Here is a 6,287-nt window from a genome sequence, read left to right as displayed (position 1 = left end):
CCTAAAGAACCCTCCAAACAACTGAAGGAAAACCAAAGCACTTACCCTAAAGTGCAGCCCAGGCAGAAGGAGCTCTCTCATGGCATACCTGCAACTCAGTTACCATTAGGTCCCACCTGGAACCTGAAGCCAATCACCTGGGAAAGTGCAGGGGGAAAGCACAAAAAAGCAGAAAGAGGAGGAGCAGCAGCTGTGGTTTTATTAACTTCTTTGTATGGCTTAGCTCAACAGCATGCAGAGCGCAGACAAGAGAACTGGGGTGTTTCTAGAAACAAAAATCCCCATGCTTTTGCTACAGCTTTGAATATTGAAAGGAAAATACAAACAAGCAAGTAACTCCTTTTTTTTTTTCCACCTGGAATTACCTCAATCTTTCATTTACAAAGAAAAATCTAGGAGCAGAATAGATTACATGCCAAAAGAAGAATTCGATTCCATTCCACTCGCAGGAGAAATCACTTACTTCAGCAGGCTATCTGAGAACCAAAAGGCTATGCTGATGGGTCAAAACACACTACAGGACACTGGGGCCGGGCCCTCCGCTGCACCCACTTAAAACCCATCCCTACACTCACCAAGGTGCAACCCCAACCCGAACACAGACGCAGCATTTCAGCCTCAACACAGTTTCCAGAACTGCTGGAAAACAAGCTTCATCCTCAGCGAGGCGTGCCCAGGCTACACAGGACAGGGCTGCGGGCACCTCTTTGCCTACCGAAGAAGACCGCCATCAGCACCTGCTTTGTTCCGATCCTAAAGACTAACATCACAGCCCACGTCGCCTGGGACACCTGATAAACAGAAGAGAAAGCAGCCATACCGTTTTCAAGCCCTCCCTGCACGTGTCGCTCCTCGATGATCTGCAACCTCTTCTCAAATCCTCAACCGCTTCTGTGGAGAGCCTGCCATGGCACCTGCAAAGCAAGACCCTTCGCAGTCACCTCGTGCTACTTGGCAGTTCTGCTCCAATCCAGCTCACAAACAGCCCGCCCTTCCCGTGCTGCTCTTCAGAGTGCAGCTTGGCCCCACTCAGCCTGTGCGACACACCTGTGAAACAAAAAGAAAAGCATAGGCTGAAGCAGCATCCAAAGACACAGCACAGATAGGACAGTTACTCTCATCTGCTCCCTAACCTCTGCCCCCTCACCTGCCCTCGAGGAAGATGCTTCCATCTGCTCTCTTAGGCCAGCTACAACACACCTCTGAAATACAAACAGGATTTTTACTGTACTTTGTGCAGTTAAGTAACTGCAGTGACAACTGCACCACTAAAGTAACTGCTAGATCTGCTCATCGCTCACCTTGATAAAAGAAGCTGTGGTCAAGTCCTGTGTTGTACACTGTGTTGCAGCTTTAGCAAATGAAAACGGTCACAAGATAATCATTCAGCTGCCAGCATTAGCACCCATCCCTCAACAACAGAAGGGACCCCATTTACAAATTATTGTTTCAAAACAGCAGCCCCCTTACCTCAGCACCTCAGAAGTAGATCAAGCCAGTCACCGAGCTGCCTACCGAGTGCTGGACAGTTCCAGAAGGAGCTCTTTCCTGTGAGCAGTTCCTACTAAGGTACACACTCTACTGGGGACAGGAAAGATATAAAAATAAAAGTTTCAAAACCCCGTATCTGTAAGCTTTCATGATTCAACAGTGCACCGTTCAAGCATTATGGGAGCAGCTGCTCGCAAGCAGCTCAACTCTGCCAAATCCACATCTACCAACCTCCAGAGATGACTGTGCCAGCTGCCCGTCAGTACGCGCCCAGAGGCAGACCGGATGTCTTTGCCAATACAGTCCGGACAACGTATTAGTACACCCATGCACTGCCACGTTAGCTGTCATCACTAACTGCCAGGCAGGACAGCTTCAGTACTTTGGGCAGTTAAGTAACTGCAGTGACAACTGCACCACTAAAGTAACTGCTAGATCTGCTCATCGCTCACCTTGCTAAAAGAAGATGCGGTCAAGTCCTGTGTTGTACACTGTGTTGCAGCTTTAGCAAATGAAAACGGTCACAAGATAATCGTTCAGCTGCCAGCATTAGCACCCATCCCTCAACAACACAAAGGGACCCCGTTTACAATATTATCATTTCAAAACAGAAGCCCCCATACCTCAGCATTTCAGAAGTAGACCAAGCCAGTCACCGAGCTGCCTACGGAGCGCTGAACAGTTCCGGAAGAAGCTCTTTCCTGCGACAGGTTCCTCCAAAGGTTTACACTGTACTGGGGACAGGAGAGAAATAAAAATAAAACTTTCAAAACCCCATATCTGTAAGCTTTCAAGATTCGACAGACCTCCTTAACCACACCATTCAAGCACTATGCGAGCAGCTGCTCACAAGCAGATATACTCTCCCCCCCCCAACATCTGACAAACAACACTGAGATGACTGTGCCAGCTGCCCTTCAGTATGTGCCCAGAGGCAGACCGGATGTCTTCGCCAAAACACTCCAGACAATGTATTAGTACACCCATGCACTGCCACGTTAGCTGTCATCACTAACTGCCAGGCAGGACAGCTCCAGACCAAACACATACACACACAACCACGCCACAAACACAACAAAACACACAACACAAGGCGCAAGAAAAAGTGACCCCCCGGAGGGAAGACCTATGGCAACAGCAAGTCACAACAGGTGCTCTGCACCAGACCCTAGGAGAGACTCAAATGTCACGACACGCGACTGGAAGACACTGCCAGAACTGGGATGATGGAGGCCTAAAAAGCCTGCCTTCAAGGCAAGAGACCAGAAGGATGGGGACTGAAAACCCCATAAGACGACGCTTAGGAAATCAATTCCCAAGCAAGAGCTCCTGATGCGGCCCAGATGACTTCTTCAAGAGTGAGGATGGAAACAGACGCGATCTCAAACCGAATACGATGCACGAGACCTGAAACAGAACTGCATTTCAAGCAGCGACTGCAAGACAAGAAGTGCTCGGATCAGAGCCACGATGACAAATCAAGCACTGAGGCCCTTCAGCACCGCTACCAAGTCCCCTGTCTGGTCAGTCCAGTGTCAAAAGCTAGGAGGATATCAAGACCCGAGAAGCACAGAACAGACGCTGCAGAAGCAACACTACAAGACAGACGAACAGAAGGAAACTGTCCTGCCTGGCGCACGCACTCAAGCTACAAAATAATCCCGCTGCTTCTATTAGCCTGGTGACCCGGCCACAAGCAGCCTGAACGTGACCCAGCCTGAACCACCCTCACCGTGGAACCAAGTCTAGTCAGCCAGCAGGCACCATGCTCCTCTGGCTCCCAGCTCCCATTAGCCACCCCAGATATGCAAATACCAGGTGCCCCCCAACTTAGCTCTCAGGTTGCTGAATGGTAAATTCCCTCCGCCTCAAGAAATGCACAGGCACTGGTCGTCATCTTAGTCAATTGCCAGGCTCATCATCAGCTGCAAAAACAGAGTACCAGCATTCACTAGCATGCCGGTCATGATGCCCACCTTCTCCACAACGCTGACTACTGCTGATGCAACATACAACTATGCTCACCTGTTCCTCTCCAAATCCAAGCTCCAACACTGCAACCAGTATCATCCACACCACCTGGGAAAACAAAGGGATTAAATGATCGTTGCGTTCACAACACATCACCCAATGGTGGTTTTTTTTTTGTTATTGTTGTTTTTTGTGTGTGTGTGTGTGTTTCCTTTTTTTTTTTTTTTTTTGGTCTGCTTTAGCTCAACAGCATGCAGAGTGCAAACAAGAAAACTGGGGTGTTTCTAGAAGCAACAATCCCCATGCTTTTGCTGCAGCTTTGAATATTAAAAGGACAATACGACCCAGCAAGTAACTGGAACTTTCTTACCTGGAATTAGCTCAAACTTTTCTTCACGTTGAAAGAAAAATCTAGGAGCAGAACACATTATACATCAACAAAATTAATTCCATTTCATCCCCAGAAAAAAAATCACATACTCTCATCCCCTCCTGTACCTCAGCCGCTTGCCTACCCCACGTGGCACACGCTTCCATCTGTTCTCTTTACCCACTTATAGCACCTCTAAAAGACAAACTGGAATTTTACTCTATTGGATGTAGGAAAATAACTGCAGTGACAACCGCGCCCCAAAACCAACAGTTACCTCTGCTCACCACGCACCAGAGTCACTGCAGAGGCAGCTCGGGTCAAGACGTCCTGCACTGCGCACTGCGTTTCAGCCTGAACAAAAGGAAAAACACAGGCAGAAGATAAACATTCAGCTGACAGCAGTAGCACCCATCCCTCAACAACAAAAGGGACCCCATCTTTAGTTTTATCCTTTCAAAAGAGCAGGCCACTTGCCTCTGTACCTGCAAATTAGGTCCAAGCTTGAAAGGAGCGGCCAGCATCACCCACGCCACCTGGGAACACAGAAGGACACAATGACCACTGTGCTTGCAAGCAACCACCTGCCACACTGCTCCTCTATCCCACACAGCCTCACCTCGGACCCTCACAGGGAAACACCTGAGCGTCTTCCCTTCGCTTCGGATAAGGGATGACCAGGCTGACAACACTCACCTTCCCTCAGTGCTTCGTGACACGAGGATTTCCCTTCCCTGTCCACGACTGCACAAAGCACCTGTAGAGACGAGAGAAAAGCACACTCTGAGGCACCTCACAACCACAGCGTACCTGCTGCAATACCTCTCTCTTCCCAGTTCCTTTACTTCAGTTGCTCAACAGCTCTAACTCAGATTCTTCGCTCACAGCGCCACAGCAAATTCTGCCCGGGCCACACAACATACGCTACACAAGCTACATTGCTTAGGACACACAAGCTGGAACGTTCCCGCCCAACAATCAGTCGCATCGCACAGGATGGATGCCGCATACTCCTAGAAACCAAACCTACCAGTCCTGAGCAGCTCCCAACCTCCACCTGCCTACCACGTTCAGCACACTAACTGTTTACCCCTCAGAAAACCAGAAACTTAGAACATACACACACACAAAAAAAAAAAAAAAAAACACAACTCCACAAACGCCAAAAAGACATGCACACACAGCAACCCCGGCAGCAGTAATCACAGACTTACCCTTTGCAGATGAAAAAGGTGACTCTGATACAACCCTGCTCAGTCTCTTGGTAATGCTGCATCTACGCTGCCAAGCCACATGTAGCATGTAATCAAGCTGGTGTAACTCTCCAGGGGACTAAAACAAGTGGTTTTAAACATGCAGAGATTAAAATATATCTCAAAAACAGGAGAATATGCGGCCATCCTAAAAAAAAGTGAGCCAGCAGCCTCTACTAAATATCCCTCTAATTCAAGCTCTTAGAGATCTAGAATTCCAACCACTTAGAAATCTAGAAATCCATAGACTCCAGCCTGCCTAAAGAACCCTGCAACTGACTGAAGGAAACACAAAGCACTTATCCCAAAGAGCAGCCCAGGCAGAAGGAGCTCTCTGATGCCATGCCTGGGGATAATATACCATTTGGCCCCGCCCAGCACCCAAACCCAATCACCTGGGAAAGAGGAGGGACAAAGCACAAGGAAGTAGGAGCAGAGCAGGAGCAACAGCAGCTGGTTATCAAATTTTTTTTTTAAATTGTTTTTTTAAAATGTGCTTTACCTGAACAACATGCAGAGAGCGGACAGGAGACTTGAGACGTTTCTAGAAGCAACAATCCCCATGCTTTTGCTGCAGCTTTTAAAATTGAAAGAACAACACGACCAGTCAAGTACTCTGGAACTTTTTCAAATGGAATTACGTCAAACAGGTTCATCATCGCTTGCAAAAACAGAGAACCAGCATTTACTAGCACGCTAGCTCTGACACCCACCTCCTCCACAACGCTGACTACAACTAATGCAACATATAATTGTGCAATACCTCTCTGTTCCCAGCTCCTTTATCTCACCTGCTCAGTAGCTCCACCTGAGAAATGGGCCCGGGCGGCGCCGCGCCGAAATGGGCCCGGGCGGCGCCGCGCCGAAATGGGCCCGGGCGGCGCCGCGCCGAAATGGGCCCGGGCGGCGCCGCGCCGAAATGGGCCCGGGCGGCGCCGCGCCGAAATGGGCCCGGGCGGCGCCGCGCCGAAATGGGCCCGGGCGGCGCCGCGCCGAAATGGGCCCGGGCGGCGCCGCGCCGAAATGGGCCCGGGCGGCGCCGCGCCGAAATGGGCCCGGGCGGCGCCGCGCCGAAATGGGCCCGGGCGGCGCCGCGCCGAAATGGGCCCGGGCGGCGCCGCGCCGAAATGGGCCCGGGCGGCGCCGCGCCGAAATGGGCCCGGGCGGCGCCGCGCCGAAATGGGCCCGGGCGGCGCCGCGCC

At 50.5% G+C, this 6,287-nt stretch overlaps 1 long non-coding RNA gene across 1 annotated transcript; it reads right to left on the bottom strand.

The window, feature by feature from the left end:
* Window positions 1-4,525: 4,525 nt before the first annotated feature.
* Window positions 4,526-5,663, bottom strand: LOC309890835. Its single transcript, XR_014319458.1, has 3 exons — window positions 5,588-5,663; window positions 5,047-5,164; window positions 4,526-4,589 (listed from the first exon to the last, which is right to left on the bottom strand). It is a non-coding gene; the product is annotated as an uncharacterized lncRNA (long non-coding RNA).
* Window positions 5,664-6,287: the final 624 nt, after the last annotated feature.

Source organism: Aythya marila, assembly GCF_965140915.1.
Source record: "Aythya marila genome assembly, contig: HAP1_HAP1_SCAFFOLD_508, whole genome shotgun sequence".
Taxonomy (NCBI): domain Eukaryota; kingdom Metazoa; phylum Chordata; class Aves; order Anseriformes; family Anatidae; genus Aythya; species Aythya marila.
This window is presented reverse-complemented; position numbering and strand designations above follow the sequence as displayed.